Raw genomic sequence first — 20,168 nt, 5'->3', positions numbered from 1 at the left:
GGAGTTCTCCCAGGTCACTCCGAGCTGAGGAAAAGAGGTTCCTGGAGCAGCAACGGGAGGATTGGCAACACTGACACAAGCAAGAGAGGCCCTGTTGGTAAACACCCATTTTAGGAACACTTCTCTCCCAGTCTGGTACATAGGAATAGCCGACCATGAGGTTTTCGGGCTATTTTAGGCAAGAAAGAACAGCTAGACTCTGGAGCAGGGAGACACAAATAGAATGACTCATGCCGAGCGGAGGAACAGGCTGAATGGAGCTGCAGTTGAGGCTACTTCGGGAGCACCCAAAGTCTCCTGGCACACCTGCCGGCCTTGTCCTCCCTGATGACCAAGAGCAGGTCCTGTCCTTTGCACTGGGGCCTGGCACTCAGGCCAGCCTGGGTTGAGGCGCTGCACAGGACAGCCGGTGGATATACCCAGATGTCCCATCTGGTAGGGGTGTCCTGAGGATGGCCTTGCTCTTTCCCCACCCCCTTGGCTGGGTAGGTCCATGATTTCTTGGTGAACAGTCTTACCAATCTGCTAGACTCATTTACTTTCCTGGTCATCTCTGATGACCCCAAGGTCTACAGCAGGCTTGGGGTTAAACGTTCCCACTCCTGCCACACCTTACCTGACGTTGCCCTGGGAACCACCATAAATGAAGCATCTACTTGTAGGAAACATGATCTGGGCTTCAAATGACCAATGAAAGTGTTTGAGCATTTCTCCGTCTGTAAGTCGGGGAGCTGGTGAAGATCTGTAATATTCCCTGAGTGCCTCAAGTTTTTTTTTTCACCAAAGCAGAATATAAACAAAAAGGTAAGAAAATAAGAAGGAAAGCAAGCTTTTTATTTCAAACCTCTTCCACGAAACACTTCAATCTGCTTTATTACAGAGATAGTAAAAGTAATGGGGTTAAATTTAGATAAAAGCAAGGAGACACGGTAACTTTTATTTTAAGTTGCACAAAGCATATTTAAAAAGGTCTCTCTGGGTAAATGCTCTAGGCTGAGTCGCACCAAGCCGGAAGGGTTTCTCGTTCTGCCCACTGACAAGGGAAGGCTCAGAGAATGTGTCTCGTTCTGTAGGCAGCACCCCCAGCATCTGATCTGTACCTTCTCCAAGCTGACTGAGGTGCATAGACCACCTGTTATAGGAAGGGGCCCGGAAGCCTCCTTCAGTCTTGCCTAGAGGCAGGAGCTGGGTGGGATCATGCCGGGATCAAGGGATCTTCCAGCCGGGAAGGATAATGCATAATTAGGATGAACAAAAAATAGGAAACTATAGGAATTAAAGTTCCCTGCATTTCCTACCTAAGGTGGTACTTAAAGGAGAGAAGTTGGGGCAATACCCAAGCGATTAAAAATATCTGGCATATGGACCGTCTGAATGCACGTAAATGCTAGTGGTTTCAGGACATCATCAGCAGTGAGGTTACTTCGTACTTGGCCTCTCATTGTCTGGTGGGGGTGGCAGACAAATGTATTTCGGATCCGAGATGAAGGCTGTGTTAGAGATAGGCACAGCTTCTGGGGTGGGGGGGCTGCCGAGGAGGGGGCTCTGATTCTTCGGAGGAGGGGACCTCAGTCTGGATCTTGAAACAAGTGGAAATTAAGCGGCAGACCTGTGAGGGCAGCCTCCCTGGCGGGCTGAAGCCCTGGCGGGGAAGTGGCAGGAGGGGAAGCCGGAGAGGGCAAGGTGTCAGCCGCAGAGGACAGAATATGCCAGTGAGGGAGTGTAGATCTCCTCCCGAAGCTGAGGGAAGCTGGGGAAAGATTTTAAACATGGTCAGATGGAGGTGTCTCTCTCCAACCTTGGATGGAGAGTGACTAGAGGGCAGTGACATTGGGCAAGGCAATGAGCAGGTGAGAGATGGCCAGACCGGAGGGGGCAGGGAAGCAGGAAGAGACTCTGGGGCATCCAGGATGAAGGATGAGCTCGTCCCTCGGCTTTTGCCCTTTCTCGGGGAAGAGGCATGCCCGAGAAGCGAGCTTGCCACTGTCTAGCCCGGGCGTGCTTCCCCATAACAAATGCATCTGAGGGTTTGTCTGGGATTCGGTTCAGCAACAACTGCACTGCTGGGACTGGGCTGCCCTTGGCCCGCTCACTCTGAGCAGTCAGTAGCTTACCCTCAGCTGAGAGGCGGCTCTCCCCAGGGTCCCCAACAGGGCCTCCCAGCTCTGGGCTCTGGACTTCGGCTCTGTCACAGCAGCCACTCTGCAGTCTGGAGGGTCTCCCCACTCAACTCCAGCGTGCCCGGTCAGGGGCCCCGAGGAAGCAGCGAAGGGCGGTACTGAAGGGGGGCCAACAAACTGGGCTCCCACCCTGGTAGGCCACAGCTCTCTCCAGGCCTGGCTTTCCATTTCCAGGAAATGAAGAGCTCAGTCTAGTGATCTCTCGAGTTTCTCTTAGCACAGCAGTTCTCAGACTGTAGCACGCATGACGATCCCCTTGGGCTTGTTACAACACAGATGGCTGCGCTCCACCCCAGAGACTCTGATCCAGTAGGTGTGGGGTGGGGCCTGAGAATTTGCATTTCTACCAGCTCCCCGGGGCTGTTGCTGCTGCTGCTGGTGGGGAGCCGACTTTGAGAACCATGTTTTCCATCTCACATTCTCTGAGAGCAGTGTGTAGTCACGCCATCTGGGTCGTTCAGCCCCTTAAAACAGAGAACCGCCCTATTTCAGTTGGTGAATGCGGGGTCCAGGTTGATTCTCACACACCGGTGCTAAGCAGCGTTCTCTGGGCTTCTGGCCCTGGGAATGTTCTGAAGGAAATGGGCGCTGCTGGTGGCAGCTGGGAAATCGGGGTGACGTGGGAGCAGATGCGAGGCCTGAGATCTCCTGGTGCCACCTGCCGAGCGGCGCGGTCACTTTGCCTTTGCCTGCTTCTCCGTCCCTATTCAGCCTCCGCTCTCCTGATCTGTGGGGAATCAATGCCTGCAAGGTATTAGAAAAGCCGTCGAATTGCCCTTACCTGCCACCAGGTGACACCTGATATTGATTTAGCTTATGAAAGTGATTCGCAGGTTTGCCAAAGCCTGGAAAAGATCAAATGTTATGAACCTCGTGATCCCATCTTCCTTCTCTGCTCTCAGCTAACACTAGAGGAGGTAATTGGGAAATAATAGACCAAGGAAGCGTTCTTGGTGTGCTCACAAGAACAAAATGCAGGAGAATCATTTCATTGGGAGAGAAGGGATTTTAGTATCACTCGTTTTTATTTAAGGCAATTTTCTCTTTAAGCCCAACATCCTCCAGACTTGACCATTATAGAACAACAATTTTAACACAACCAGTAAATCAAAGAAAAAATTACCGTGGAGGGAAGGTTTTTACAGATGTTCCAATGGTTATGTATCTGGCAGGTGGCTTAGAGCTGGGAAGGGAGGGAGTCTTCCAGGGAGTCTGTGCTGAGTCTCCCCCACCCCTCGGAGGATATGCTCTCTCTTTTAGTAGGGGAAGTATTGGTAATAAGACAAATATTTACTAGCTTGTGACTGCAGGCAATTTCATGTCCCTGAGTCTTGATTTATAATAATAAATTATAAACTTCTTTGGTAGGGTTGTTGTGCAAAATGAAATAATGACAAGTGGCCAGTGCCGGATAGGAAGTGTTAGGCGTTGCTCTCGTTATTGTGCAGACATCAGAAGTAATAGCAGTGGCATGGCAGCCTTCGCAGGAGGGCAGGGTCTTCGCTCACTAATGCTGTGGCACCACGGCGACTCGTACCCTCCACACTGTTTTGTCCACACAGGAGGACCACATGCCCCAGCCTCCTCTGCAGTTATGTTAGGAACACGTGACAGAATTCTGCCCAGTGGGATGCAGGTGCAGTGACGTGATGAGCTGGTTCCAGGCTCTCGCTTACATTTTACAAAATCCTCCGAACCTTTCTTTCCCAGCCGCATTGACCTTGAGATCTCATAGTCCGTGTGTTTTAGCTACAAGATGGAGGAGGGCTATCAGACCTGCATTATAATTTATTGGAGTAATAAATAAACATTTTCATGTCAAGACCCTGAGACTTGGGAGTTTATTTGTTACTGCAGCATTGCTTATACTATTCTGAGAAACACAAATGTCTACTGCCTGTTAAATAGTAAATTAGACACTTGAATAAATAATATGACCTCGTTTGAGCTTCACAAAAACACTGCAAGTCTGTTGGTCTCCTTCACCGGCTGACTTACTGCCCCATCTGCCCTCTGCAAACATGGTTTGTGTTGGTATATACTATACTGCAGAGCTTCTATAGTTGAGAAAGAAGGGTTTCTAAAGCTGGCTACTGTTGTGCTTAGAATTTCTTTTTCTTATTAGTAGAGGACAGATCTGCCTTTGTTTGACAATGAAGGAATCTCATGTTCTTAATCATGCAAGTTCCATAATGGGATCTCTGTTGGCAATTCGTAATTGTTGTATCTTATTTGTAGACTATTCTTTTGATCATTTTGTGAATCATAATTTACTCTTATTAATTATTTTGCCATGTATGATATCTTGAGTTAAATGAACTTCATAACATTAGCTGTCTTTTGTTTACAATTTGATTCAATGCCGGCCTTCACTACCTCTATACTATTAGGTAGTACGTCCGGTAACTATGGTTCCCATACTTTGCTTTTACATTTTATATATGTGTTTGTTCACTGTTCATTATCGCTCATTTATTGTCCGCATCGTCTCACCGCTAGAATGTGTGTATCCCAATACCTACAATTGAGATTTTCATAGATTCATATGCAATTGTTAACAATACAGAGAGATCTCTTGTACGCTTTTCCCTGTTTTCTCCAACACTTTGCAGAACTATAGTATGATATCATACCCAAGACACTGACATTTTATACAATTTACCAATTTTATTCTGATGTCCCTGGTTTTCCTTGTACTCATGTGCGTGTGTGGGCGTGTGTGTGAATTAGGTTCAATACAATTTTATCATTCGTGTAGGCTTGTGTTTCCACCACCACAACTGAGATGCGAAGCAGTTATAATACCACAAAGACACCTTCTGTAGCTCTAGGGTACCTGAGAGAAAACAAGTAGTTAATGCTTTTAAGTGTTGTCTCAGTAACTCTAAGAATCCTAGTGAAAAGTACCATTTTAAAATTGTTTTCTTTTCCTTGATTGATTTGTTGTTGTTGTTGTTTTGGTTCATCTCGGTTTCTTCTTCCACAATGTTGAATTTTCTCAAAGGCGTTGTGACCCTTGGCTGACTCTTCCCATTCCCGAGTGGAAGACAAGGCTGTTTGGTGTAGAGGGCACACAAGGGCCCATTTGCACCGCGCAAGCCCTTGAGGCCAGTGCTGATGTTGAATTTGGGCAGACAAGCAGGTTCACCACTTGTGGTGATTCCCACCACTGCCGAAATACATTGGCCTTGACCCTCGTCACAGCACTTCTCCTGTGTTTTACTCTTCGGTGGCCCAGTCTCCATCTCTGTTTGCTGGTCTGCTGAGGAGTTTGGGAGAGACGCAGTCTTTCCTGCCCATCGTCTCTGACACCACGCTGTGGGCCTCAGGGCCAGCCAGGTACAGAAGCTGCAGCCCACCCCTCTGTGACTCCAGGAGGCACAGGACCATGCAGCCCAGAGGCTAACACCCCAGTGGACGCTAAGGGTGCTCTCCTGGAGGGCTACGCGCAATCAATCCGTTAGGTGAGCAAAGAAAAGCTTAGCACTTTTACTGACATGAATTTATCTAAAATATGAGAGGCAGTCAGGCTTACTACCTTTAGCGTATGGTTGTCATTCCTGAAGTGAGACTAGGAACTCCTTAATCCACTTGTTTGCTTGTTTGATTGTCTTGGGCGGAATCGCAGTTTGTATCTTCTTGGCTAAGGAGATTAATGGATAATACATTCCATTAAAAAATGTAATCCTTGCAAAATGGTTAAGCGATTAAAAATTCTGGCATAAAAAATGTGAGTCAAAGAGAATTTAAAAATGCCAACACTAGGGGCGCCTGGGTGGCACAGCGGTTAAGCGTCTGCCTTCGGCTCAGGGCGTAATCCCTGCGTTATGGGATCGAGCCCCACATCAGGCTCCTCTGCTGTGAGCCTGCTTCTTCCTCTCCCACTCCCCCTGCTTGTGTTCCCTCCTCGCTGGCTGTCTCTATCTCTGTCGTATAAATAAATAAAATCTTTAAAAAAAAAAAATGCCAACACTGGTAAACAACTGGAGGATCGCAAAGCCCATGCTTCTAACTTTCATCCACTGCATTATGTGATGAAAATAATGACGACTGCATGAGATTTGATGAGGATCTGGTCCCTACAGTTCAGAACCATCACGAAGACTATTTGGAAGATAATGTCTCACTCATGATCATTAAGGATTAATCTCACTTAAGGATAAATTATGTTGAAGTATTTGCTAATGAGTGTAGAATACATATATACTTTATAAATAAATTTATATAAATTGTGGGTGTGTGCTTATTATTATTATTTTTTAATGACAAGAGTGTGTGACTCAAAACAATTTGGAAACCATGGCTGCAGATTGTCCTCCACCTGATGATTCTGATTATCACTCCACAGCCAAACTCGAGCTGGGAGACCCTCTGGCGCTCCCCTGGGAAGCAGTGCACTTTCAGTTGCTAGAACCTTCTCCCTCATGGTTTTGAGTGCAATGATTCAGTCACATCTGTATTCTATTGTCCATAAATTTTTTATCATTTCTGTTCCATTGATGACACTTTTCCTTATATTTAAGGGGCTGCCATGGATTTATTCTTTTTGCCAAATGTCACGACACTTTTGTGTGATCCTGCAGGGGGAGACGACAATGCATATGCAGAGGCCGCCATCCCAGATTGAAAGCCAAAAGGTTGCTATTGAACTTGGAGAACAAGAAATTCCCCACTGAATGTCTCCTCTGCAAACCATACTTTCTTTTTATTTTCTGTTGGTCTTTATTAAAACAAAAGTCGAAACAAACAAAAACAGCCTGACTCAGGAATCAGAGGATGGAGCATGCAAGCTGAGATTTTGTAATGTGGTGGAGGACTTACTGGGCCTGATGGGGTTTGGCAGGTTGTCCAAGGGGAAGGTAGGACTGGGGGGGGGGGCAAGTTGTTCTTGTCACCGGGTGGTGTTATTTAAAGGGAAATTAGGAAGGACTATTTATTTCCACCTAGAAAAATCTCCCCACCAGTGTGGAGCTACCATCAGAATTAGAATCAAGCATCTCCCACCCAAACCTGTCGCAACCACAATGAGGCCCCTCCTGGAGCCCTTCCCTGCTTAGGTCCTTGGAGAGTCCTGGGTTTGCTTTTAATGAGGGAGGCTGTTTCTTTACAACAAGGCCCTCCCACTGCCTCACTTTACGATGCACACACTCCCTCCTAAATATGTCAAGTAGCACATTCAACACAAAAATGAATTTAAATTAATTGGGTTTGAGATTCCTTTTTCGAAGAATTTCATGAGGCCATTTGAAATAACAAAAATGTCACAAACACGGGTTGGGAAGCAGACATCAGGTACAAAGAGTATGCTGGAGGAAGATACAGTTGTCAAAAAGGTATTTTTTTCCCCTGCAGTGACAGGTAGCTGTGACAGCTCTGGTTTGTCAGCAGGCAGACACATGAGGATGAGGGGATCAGAAATGAAAGATGCCAGTGAAAATAATTCCTTCCATGGCTGTGAAGTGATCATGACATTGCTGTATCATAACACAGCACTGAAGACAGGATCAAAATGAAATCTCTCAACCTGCAGATGAAGTTTTTACCTGGTAATGCCCTCTCTCCAGCCCTTTCTATATTTTTATATTCCCCTGAGGGTGAACGGGAAGGGACAGGACTGAGGAGATGGCCTGTCCATGTCCGTGGATTTCTGGAGGCTGCTTCAGACTATGTGGTTTTCAGGTTTGTGTTCCTGAGAGAATGGTCCCAGGGAACCTGGGTGCAGAAAGTCCCTGGGACTGTGAGGTGGCTTGTAGTGCTCAGGGTCCAGCACCAGGGGGAGACCTACCTTCTGAACCAGGAGGCACAGACACCTCTGTGTGATAGTCCCTTTGTACTAGGGCCCTTTTCCATCTTCTGAGCATTGCAGGTCATGGGAAGGGTGTTTACTTTCTTATTAAAGGAAGTCTTAGAGAAATACTCTCTCCTCAAAGATTTTGGAAATAGGTGATGACTATTATAGTTACTTTCCCGAATGAACAGAGGCTGAGGGCTATAGCTAAGAACATAGCTGGCCACAGAGTCCTATTTACCTGGACACTGGGATGCTCCGTCTATCAACCAGCCATAACAATGGAAATGTCACTTTCTTCTGTGTGGGTCTGAGTTGAAGTGGCCGTGGCCAAGGGCCAGAAAAGGGCTCTCAGGGTATTAAGCTCAGAATGTGGGTGAGTGCAGGAGCCAAGGGCTGTAGTGGAGTAAGAGGGTCACCTGGATGGGTCTGAAATACCTGCCCCCTTATGTGATCTACTATGGCTCCACTTTCCTGGGTTTTCCTGAACATTTGAAAAAACAACTGTATGTAAATAAATAGCCTGCACTAATTCTTGTGACAATGAGTTTCCTGAGCTCACCATCTATACTGGGTAGAAGTTCTTCTTTTTACACCTTCAAATTTAAGGCCAACCCTCTTAGCCTACTGCTTTGGAGATTGGGGAAAAGGTTTATATTCATCCTAGCACTGCGTATTTTGGAAAACCTGGCAAGTCCGCATGTCTGCTGCCCATTGGTAACTGTGAGCTACCAGGTCTACCCTTAGGTATCAAGCCATCATTTTATCTGTCCATTGAAAACATATAGGGGTCTTCTCCAAAACCCTACTAAAATTATATTAAAAAAATAACAGGCATAAACCTTCAAGGACACAGAGACTATGAGAAAAGCAGCAGCAACGGTATTTTTGAAAGCTGGATTGCAGATGTACAAGTCATATGTGACAGCATAAAGCGAACTGAATCCAAAGATCACAATCAGGACAGATGAAAAGCGAACTGGTTTCCAACCACAAGCTCTCAAAAGGCTCATGACTCGCTTCTTCCAGGACCCTTAGAGTGGGAATGACCAGACCTAAAATCAGGATAAGTGTGGTTCTCTAGATCCCTCCCACTCCAAGCCTTCTGTCCTAGAGAGAGAAGAAGACGAGGTCTCTGTCTGAAGGCCCCAGGCCCATGTGAGGCAAGGTCACCAGAAGAGAAAGAGAGGGATTATATGCAAGCTTATGTACTGGATGTTGAGGCTGCCAGTCCCCTTTTCACTATTAGCTCCCGGGGCTCTGCTAGCCAGACTTGACCTCCTCGGAAGGAGATCAGAAGAATCTCTTCTGAGGAATCTGACCAGCCTAGGATAACAGACCTGAAGTTAATGAAATTGAAGTTTTCCAAAGAAAAGTTCAACCAGCACTTCACAATGTGACATTCACAATAGGGACATTCTAGTCACTTGCACAGAGCTCCCAATCAGACCTTCAGTTTCCTAATCTTCAAGGTAAGCGGACAATCGAACATAACCAAAAAACAGAAGAAGTCCTCTAATTTAAAACATAGAGATAGAAATAAATGGGAGAAAAAGCAACTTGGGGGAAATGCAAGAATAAAACAGTAACAACAGCAGCAACAACAAAACCCTATCAATAATGTTTTCTGATGACTAGTAGAAGAGATCTCCATACAACAAAAGAAGAGGAGGCTATCAATATTAACATTTAGGAAGCAAAGATACAATCTGGAAAATTAAAAATATGATTATAAAATATGATGATTGATAAAAAGCGCAATGGAAGGATTGGAAGATAAAATTAAAGATACATCCTAGAAAGTAGAAATAAGAAGAAAACGAAAAGAAAAAGAAAAGAGATGTAGTCTAGGAGAAACCACAGAACATTTTAAGAAAGTCCCAGAGATCCAGAATCTAAATAATAGGAATCCCAAAAGCAAGAACAGAGAAAATGGAAGAGAGGCTTTTCTTTCGTCCAGGAAGAAATTAAGGAAACTTCTCTGAATTGAAGGGCATGTCTTTCCAGGTTAGAAAGACCAACTGAGTTCCCAGTAAAAAACAGAGCTTCCTTCCCCTCTTCCTCCCCTTCCTCCTCCACCTCCTCCTCCTCCTCGTCCATGAAAGTGAACACATACCTGTGATTATTTACAGCATTGGACTATAGGCAGAACAGAACTGTAATCCCCGGGAGAAGGGAAACTCAACATGAGCTGACCCCAAGTTCACCTGGCTTTCTGTCTGGGGACACTCCTTCTATCCTAGTGCAGAGAGGTGGAGCATCATCTCATTGAACTGAGAAGGTGGGTACTGGGGTTTGAAGCTGCTGCCATGGAGTAGCGGGATGGCTTGAACACACAGAGGAAGGACCTGTAATGCCCTCAGGGAGCAGATTCTGCAGGACAAAAGCTGGACAGAGGTCCCTGATGGCTCAGTGTTGGGAGACATTAGAATTTGGACCTAGTCAGTGAGAAGAGTCCTTGTGAACTTCTGAAATAGTCTAGGGATCCCCAGAGCACCACATCTTAGCTATAAAGATCATATGCTTTATAAGAAACAAAAAAAATGGACATCAATATAGGCAGAAACATCCTTAACAAAATATTGGTAAATTGGATCTGGCACTATATAAAAACAGCCACTTCAGCTAAGTGAAATTTATCCTGGGAATGCAAGTTGGCTTAATATCTCAAAAATAATGTAATTTACTGCATTAACAGGATAAATGGAAATTGTGATTATTTTAATAGATACAGAAAAATGTTTGACAAAATTCAACAACTATTCATGATAAAAATTCTCAGAAACTAGGAATAGAACAAAATTGCTTCAAACTGAAGAAGAGCATCTATCAAAAAATCCTCTAGCTAAATATTGTACTTAATGATGAAGTAGTCAACACTTTTCAGCTAAGCTTAGTATCAAGGCAAAGATAGTTACTCTCATCACTTCTGTTCAACTTTGCATTGGAGGTTCTAGCCATTGTAATAAGGCAAGATATAGAAAAAGTTACAAAGATGTGAACAAAGAAGTAAAATTTCCTTTATTCACAGACAACATTATTGTGTATGTAGAAACCTTAAGGAATCTACCACACACCAAAAAACCCTGCAGAATCTAACTCATGAAATTGGCAAAGCACAGAATATAGAGTCAATACAGAATACAAATGAATATCTGTAAAATAGCAGCAAACAATAGGAAAATGAAATTATAGCACAGTACGTACACTTTAATCCAAACTTCAAGATATGATAGATGATGGGTAGATAGATGATAGAGAGAGAGATATATAGATAGAATAGGGATATAAGATGGAGAAAAAATAGATCACAAGAATGTATATGAACATTTCCTCCACGAACAGAACAATATCTATTCCACTCTAGTTTTCGTCGTCATAATAAATGGCACTTCTGTCTACCCAGTTGCTCAAGCCAGAAGCCTGGAAATCATTCCTGACCATACCTCTCTCTCAAGCACCACAGCCAAACAATCACCAAATTCTGGTAATTCTTCCTTCAAAGACAGCTTTAATCTGCCCACTTCTCCCCGTCTGAGTTACAATCACCCTAGTCCAAACTATTATCATTTCTCACTGGGACAGCCTCCTAAATCCTTTTCCCAAATCTAACACATTTTCTCCAAAACAATTATTGTGATCTTTTAAAAAGTAAACTGATGGTGTTCCTACTCTGTTTAACATGCTTCAGAGGCTTCCAATTGCCCCTAAATCTACCCAGACTATAAGAGATGCTATGTGAGCAGAGAGAAAGGTGGAAAAGCCCCCAGCACTTCCCTTCCTCCTGCTCTCTAACATGCTGTCAATGCGTTCCATTGGCTAAGCGTGACCAGATGCAGTGGATAAGGGGCTATGGGAAACGCTACCTGCGGGGGTCTGTCTCCCTCTGCCCTCACCTCCAAGACACAAAATATCAGAGGAAAGATAAGGAATGGACCTGAAGGTACATAAGTGCAGGATCTGCTTTATCTGGAGAGGTCAAGGAGTCCTCTCAGGAGGTGACTTCAAACTGGGCCTTGAAGGATGGGAAAGAGCAGCTATTTGAAGAATGCAGGAACATGGGCTCCAGGCACGGGTGAATGCTCACAGGTAGAATAAAGGAATTGTGCTGTGTTTGAGGAACTGAGAGAAAGGCAGCATGTCTGGGGTATGGTGAGTGAGGGGCAGAGAGACTTGAGGTGACTGGAGGGAAGGACATGGGGCTGAACATGCAGGGCCCTGAGGACTGTGATGCAGCATCTGGACTTCATTTTAGGTGGCATAGTCTGGGGAACATCCATTCTGAGAAGATTCTTTCTGGCTGCTGTCTGGAGAATGGATCGGCCCAGGTCACGTGAGGAGGCAGGGAGCCCAGAGGAGGCTGCTGTGGCGATGCAGACCAAGAATTGGGAGTGGGGGTGAAGAGCACTGGGCAGAGTTTCCTTTACCCCCTGGCTTAGTGAGAGCAGGAGGGGGCCCAACACTCCCAGGGCTTCCTCTCAGTCTAAAGACAACTTCTCTCGGGGCCCTTGATTACTGAGGCTCTTTCCTCCTCATCCTGAGAGCTGCTTGGCTGGAGCTGGGGTAGCTTATGACCCGAAAACCTTACTGATTCAGTCCTTCTTCCTTGGAGCTTCCTGACTGTCTGGGTATCTTCCTCCAGACACTGGGGCACAGTTCTCCTGGGCCACAGGCCACTCACACTGACTGTGTATGAAGTCAGTGGATTTAGGGAAGGAAAGAGAATGTGTCTGAGAGGGCTAGGACTTTCCTACCTTGGGCCTTGATTCACTCACTTCCTTAAATTCCTTTCTAAACTGCCTGTTTTCCAGCCTATTTCATCTTCTCTCTAAAGAACCGGTTAAAGGTAATGGCCCCCTTCCAGCCCAGCCCCATGTGCGTGTAACTCACATACCAAGGGCAGTGTCCGTGATGACAGTCCTTTTACCTCCTGTGTCTGTGGCTGGAGCACCCACCTCCAAGCAGGAAGCTTGTCATCCACTCAGCATTCGTAGCCACCAAATGACTAAAAACAATCTACTTACAAGGCCACTAACCAATTTCTTGGGCTCAGTCCCATATCTGCTCTGTTCTAGCCCTAGGCTCCTTCTCTGGGTTTGAAGAGCTTTCACTGGGTTTTAAGGGAAGTGACTTCCATAGTCAGGAGGACGCTCCAAGCACATCAAGCAGCACTTGGGACAGAGCTAGGCTACAGCTGAGGCATTAGGCCGAGTTGGAGCTCGCAGCTGGCTTTTGACCAACCACCTTTTCAACTCATTTGCATACTTTGGACATTTATTGGGCATTATCTTTGTGCCCATCCCTGTTCTAAGTGCTATAGTGAATAAAAATTAATCTCAAGGTAGGTTCTCACCTGTACACATTACCTGGTGGAATAAACCCCTTATTCATTCAGCCAACAGTAGTCTTTCCTGCCTAGAAATGCATCGTGCCCCTTTTCCAACCCGGGGAAATCTCACCTTTTGGTGGCCATACTATGGCAGTAAGGATTCAAAGGAGCTCCAGGGGGCTGCCAGGGTAAGGCTGTCTTGGAGTGGTGAGTGAAGAGGCAAATCTTTGTCAGCCCCAAATTTGAATCCTGCCCTAATCAGACAGAATTCCCCCATAGGACTCTCCTTACAACATTCCCAAGAGATGGTTGGCCATGTACCCTCTGCTCTCCCACCTGCAGCATCGGGTTTGCTGTAGGCCAGCGTTACTCACTCTGAGCCTGGAGTTCTGAAGCTCTGTCATATACTGAGCGTCAACCTACCTCCTTGTACTGTGATTGCTCTATCTTTCCAATGACTCAGAACAAGGCATCCTCGCTTTTACATGAAGTCCTGAAGTGAAGTCTTCTGAATGTTTTCTGGGCTCAACCACCCATTTTTCCCATCCCCCCTCCTAAGGCTTAGTTTTTCTTTCCCTTATCACCCTGGGGGCTTCCTATAAGACATACTCCCTATGATGAGGTCTGAGCCCAGAACCAAACCTAGCACTCCGGGTTGGAGAAAGGTTCTTACTTGAGTTCACTGGGGTTATCAACCCATCCATCCATAGGGCACTTGGCTTCTCTCATTTCACCTCTCTGTATTTTGCTTTCCTGATCCATCAAAGGAGGATAACCATAGTACTTGCCTCATAGGGTTGTCTCGGGGTTAAAGCAGATAATGTGTGTAAAGCACCTAACAAATGACTAAACATGGTTAATCAACTTAGCGTGGGTCACCTCTGGAGCCTGAGACAAAGATTTGTGGACAAGAAATTTATTTTGGCAAGAGAGGTCAGGGAATGGAAATGGGGGACGGGGAGGTCCATATACCAGTTCTAGGAAGAGGGAAACAGAGAGGAGAGAAGACCAATACATAGTACGTTCTTGAGTTGGTCACCACTGGTGTCAGCTGGGGCCCAGTCCTGCTGGGATCCACTGTAAACCAGTGTCTCACAGAAATGTCCACCTGAGGATGCAAGAGGGACTCATTTATTGTTGCCCATTAGCCAAAGATGGCTTTATTTTGTGTTAACCTCCTCACACTTTCTGGTCGTATATTGAATTTCCAGCAGGTTCCCAAAATGTCTCGTTACTGAGGAATCTGAGTCTCAAAAGTAAAAGTGACAAGGCGCAGCTGAAGCAAGGCGCCATCGAGCTACACTTGGATAAAAGTGGCTGTCCCAGCAAAAGCTGGAGTGAAATGCGGGTTAAAAGATGTGAAAAATGGCACAAGGCATGCCCAATACATAGTGCTTCACCAGTTTTTGTTATTTCTCTTCGTATCATCAAAATTAAGGCAAGCCCAAGGTCACATTCACTCTTTGTCAGCCACATGCTGGTCCTGGTCGGTTGGCATAGAACCAGTTTCCCCCGTAACCTCAGAGCCACATAGTGTCCTCTACTGTCTAACAGCACCAACTTCAAACAAACTGCACACTCAGCAAAGCATTCTGGTCCCCCTCTGCTGCAGACTCTCTTTGTAATCCTAAGGTATCCTAGGCTTACTGAATCAGAATTTCCTAATCTACAAAATGGGTGGCCAGGGGTAGGAGGAGGGTGGCATCACAGAGCCTGTCTTCAAGTTGGAGGGAAGGGCTTTTCAAAGGCACCTACAAGCAGGAACTGTGGAGTAGTCTGCTCAAAAAGAAGATGGGGTACCCTCCATTTGCCAGGGGTCCCCAGAGGATGCAGAAGTGGCCCTGGATAGTCTCTGTGGAGCACAGAGAAAATGAATAAGTGGCATTGAGCTCTGTAGCTGTCCAGGTGGGCACCAAGGGAGAGGGTAACAGTCTCAGGAAGGGTGTTGGGTACACTAACCACTGGCTGACATACCCCACAGGCAAGTCACACTGCCCTCAATGTGGGAGAAGTATGGGGGTAACAAGACAGACCAGACCCTGTCCTCCCTACTTCAAGTTCCCTTGGCCAAAATCTGGCCTATGACGAGAGAAAGTTGCCATCTAGACTGGAAGAGTCTGGAAATGCCTGGAATTTTCCAAGCTACACTTGAAAGATGGGAAGAGATTTGACAAAGCACAACTGAAGGCAGAGATTGGAGGAAAACCTCTTCATGTGTGTGCCCTGCAGAGTTCAGACAGTTCAATTAACCGGTTACATTTGTGGAGCTGAATGCCCGAGTGGACCACTGCGGGGCCAGTTCACAGCGTGCCTCCATCTCTGACTTACTTCCCTGCAAAGCAGTCCACGGAGTAGAAAGGTTCAGGGCAGCCTTCCTGCCCAAATCAGGACGTCATGCTTGATTGTCTTCATTCCTTCCCTGGAAATGATGCTGAATAAGAATCAGATGGAGCTGCTGTCTCCTACTTTTCTGTAATTTCACCCGGGAAGGCGACTGTCCAGGGCGGGGTAATTACCCCTGGCCTTCCCATCTGTGCTGGAGATGAAGCCTGGCGCTCAGCCACGGTGCTCTGATCTGTGCTCCAGGCACAGGAGCTCCTGACAAGCAAGCTGACACTTCCATTGCTCTCATGCCAGAGCGAGGCACAACTTTAATTAAATGGAGTTGCTTAAAACTGCGGCAGAAGAGCTGGGGCTCAGACAGCCTCTTCTCCTATGACATCACCCTGCTTGCGGGTGTTCTTTCTCCTTTCCTCTGGACTAATCTTCCCTTGGCAGCTGCCGTCCTCTGACTTCAGACCACTGAGATTTCTTTAACTTCTGCCTTCAAAGCTCTTTGCAAAAATAAACTCGGAGGCAGATCTGGTGGGGAATGGGGGCAGAAAGAGCTTCCTCTCTATGGGTTGCCCCTTTGGAAAGAGTGAATTTTTTCTGTACTTTCTCCTGCTCGCCCTCTAGCCCTGTCTAGTTGTGTATGTTTAATAAAAGTAGAAAATGTGACCACCCAATTGAGCATTGCATGTTTTCTCAGAAGTATCTAATCTGATTATATTCTAAGGACATGGGTACACGCTGCAGGGAAAATAAGCCATGTCTCCCAGTAACCACGTTGCCATGATGGCCGGGAGAGTCCCTCCAGGGCAGAATTGAGGAAAATGCTTGAATCTTCTGGACCTTGAGCACCTCCGTCCCAGGCTGCTTCCTCAGCACAACTCTGGGAGTGGAGGGGGACGGGGGACTGGGAGGAGGGCACGGTCATATTTCCACATGGGTCTGGCCGAGCTCCAGTTGGCTGACCTCCCAGCCACCATGGCCAGGCACTCCTTTTGCTGGCGAGGACCAAGACCAAGACCAAGACCAAGACCGGGGCTTTGTTTATTTTTGTGTGTAGTTGTTTGAAAAGGGGTTCTCTCTTTGCTTGGAGGTGGGGATATCTTTTCCCTTTAAGTAGGATATTGTCATTCTGCTCTGGCTTCTCGAAGTTGATCTTTCATAGGCTGCCATATTTAAAGGAAGGAGAAAGAAAAACTGAATAAATAATCTCACTGTGCTTGATAGCTAGGTGTCAGAGATGGATAGAGGAAGATGGGGCCTATTCCTGGTGACTTATTCTTGGTATGAAATTTATCAGGACGGGGAGGAAAGCCTCGGAGAGAATGCTTAAGCAGAGGAAGCGGTGGACGATGGACAGACTCATTACCTCCACCTTCTGCGGTGTGATCCGAAGGAACGGGGTGTGATCCGAAGGAACGGGGAAAATAGTGCCTTTGTCTGCCCCCTCTTAATGATTTTTAATTTTTAAACGCATTAAAATTCTTTTTGAATAAGTGAAAAGTTCTGAAGGTTTTTTAATAACTCTGACTTGACTAAAAGTTGGATTGAGAACGTCATTTTTTTTTTCTGGAAAATTTCCCCAGCCTTTGAAGTACTCCCAACTATATTCTCCCTTCAGAGAGAAAATGGTTGTTTTGAAAGTTGCCTTTTAAGCAGCAACGCTGTTTTTTCTCTGCTGAGAGCTGCTCTTGTGCACTTCAAAAGCAGAGCGTGTCAGCCTTCTCCACCCTGTTTCTCCCCTTTGAAGTAAGTGTGGGGGCAGCGCTGTCTCTTAATCACCCTCTCTGGCATTTCCACGGCACTTTACAGTTTTCAAAGCTCTCCCACAGCCATTATCTTATTTGATCCTCACGACAACCTCTGAGGGAGGCAGGGCAGGTATCTTTATCCCCATTTTCCAGATGAGAAATCTGGGTCTCAAAGTGATGGAGCTTTGTCCCAACGTGACAGGCCCCCAAAGCCAAAGGAGATTGGAGCAGTATCGAGCCTTTGATGGCTGTCTCAGCGCTCTTCCTACCAAAGTGCATTGCCTTGCCCAATTGGCATTTGGGGGACCAGGACTGAGAAGCTGGTGCAACTGAGATACTTAGCATTGGCTCTGACCGGTGTCTGTGACATGTGTGTTCTCCGAGGCTTTCTGTGTGCTCTTCTGGGAACTTCCACGGATAGACCCACATTAACAACCCCCCTGCTACAACAAGCAAAATAAACTCAGAAATAAAGCTCAGCATCGATAGGTGTTATCCCCTGCTCCCATGCTCCCCACGTTCCAGCAGCTGAGGTTTCTTCCCCCACCTCTGCACTCTCCCAGGCCGGGCCCCCAAAGCAAGAATTTCCGATGCTCTGTCGCATAGGTCCTTGGCTCAGAGCTGCCGGTTCAGCTAGCCCGTGGTGATATTGTCTTCCAGTGCCTCAACTTCAGCTCATCTGGAACCTACCCCAGTACCTCATTAATTTCCGTCCATAGCTTCATCCCTATGCCTAGGGCAGAATGTAACTCAGAATTCAAGCGTCCACAACCAGCGTCATCTCTTTTACCTGGACGTCCAAATGCTTCATGCTTGAGACACTTCATTTATTCACCTCATCGACTGCAAGCACCTTACACATCCAGCAAGGACCTTACACACAGTGACCGCCTCAGGGTTCGGCAGAGAGACGAGGGAGTCCAATGCACAATCAGGCAACAAAGTGTTGGTGTCGGAGTGCCAGGACGGCGCTGAGCGCAGGTGCCAGGACGGCGCTGAGCGCAGGTGCCAGGACGGGGCTGAGCGCAGGTGCTGCGGCCATCTCAGGCCAGAAGTGAGACTGAGTGAAAGAAGTCAAGCAGAGAAAGACAATTATCCTATGGTTTCACTCATTTATGGAACATAAGAAGTAGGAAGATCAGTAGGAGAAGAAAGGTAAGAAGAAAGGGGAGTAAACAGAAGGGGGAATGAGCCATGAGAGACTGTGGACTCTGGGAAACAAACTGAGGGCTTCAGAGGGGAGGGGGTGGGGGAATGGGATAGGATGGTGATGGGTATTAAGGAGGGCACGTATTGCATGGAGCACTGGGTGTTATACACAAACAATGAATCATGGAACACTACATCAAAAACCAAGGATATACTGTATGGTGACTAACATAACATAATAAAAAATTATTATTAAAATAAAAAAAAAAGAAGTGGGAGTCAGAGGAGGCGTCCTGGGGAAGGCAAGGCCCAATCTGGCTCCTGAAATGTGAGTGGCTGCAAGCCAGGCAAAGATGGCTTGAGAAGGGCCCAGGGAGGGAGCAGCAAGAGAGAGGGCATTCTTGGAGGAAGGAGCAAGCACAGAGAAATGCCAGGAGGTGAGGGGAGGGTGCAACGGGGCCTAAAAGTAGCTCAGTGTGACTAGAGCACAGAGTTTGGGGAAGAGAGGGGTGATACATGAGTCCGGAGTGTGAGGGCTTAGTCATAAAGGAACACATTAAGAGTCTTGGACTTTGTCCAGGCCATGTGCAGCTTTAATAAGGGTTTTTTAAGCAGGATAATGTCATGCTCAGATTTGCATTTTAGAAAGATCATTCTAGTTGCAGCCTAGAGAACCCGGCAGATATATGCAGAAACCCAGCCCTTCCCTAGGCCTGCTCAAGACATAGGCCATTTGAAAGACAGTCAGAACAGCAGGCTGGTTCCCCATAGCTCCAGATCCTCCAAGCTCTGTACTCTTATTTAGTAAAGTCACCAGAAACCAAAAGCTGGGCCTGGGCTGTTTTAGGTCCCCCACAGCAGGCCATTGCAGAACTAGAATTTAATGATATTTCATTTATATAAGAATGATCCCTCTGGAAGGATGCTGTGTGTTTTTGTCAAGCTGAAGTGAGATGTCCATCAAATAATCAATATCCCTGATTTGAGGAGTCTCCCTTTTAGGACTTCCTTTTTTCAGCATCAAGAAACACATTTCACAAGGCTTTCCCACATGTTATGTGGGGGTCATGTGATGATGTTTCTGGGCTGTTGGGAAGGTCAACTGTGAACACATAGGTGAGGGTTCTTGCAGTCTTTTGGGTACTACACGAACATCTGCTAACTTCTCATGGATCACACACGACTTTAATTCTAGAAAGTGATGGATGGATCCGAGCATGACTCCACCATGTGCTGTGGCTGACACCGTGGGCTAGGTATTTAATTTCTATGAATCTCTGCTTTCTTATTCCCATGTTTTGGAGACCAACACACACTCCACCGACTTAGAGGAGTGAATGAAATACATGGACAGTGCTTGCCACATAGTAGGCGCTGAATGAGTATCAATGGCTTCTTCCTTCTGCAAACAAACCTGTGGGCTTCATCTCATCGGAGTGTTAGGGCTATAGAAATCAGCTTGGTTCGTTTCCTCCTTGCTATCAGGAAACTCAGAGCTAACTCAGGGCTCAACTACAGGTCCTCCAGCATCTATTCTGTGCTCGTTTTTCAAAGTTCTGTTTGTTTTCATTTTGCCTCATTCTACATTGCATGTGTTTATGCTTTATAACCACCTCAAATACGCTTTTGAAGCTGGCAGG

This window comes from Ursus americanus, chromosome 20, assembly GCF_024610735.1.
Source record: "Ursus americanus isolate L20-20 chromosome 20, mUrsAme1.1.p, whole genome shotgun sequence".
Taxonomy (NCBI): domain Eukaryota; kingdom Metazoa; phylum Chordata; class Mammalia; order Carnivora; family Ursidae; genus Ursus; species Ursus americanus.
This window is presented reverse-complemented; position numbering follows the sequence as displayed.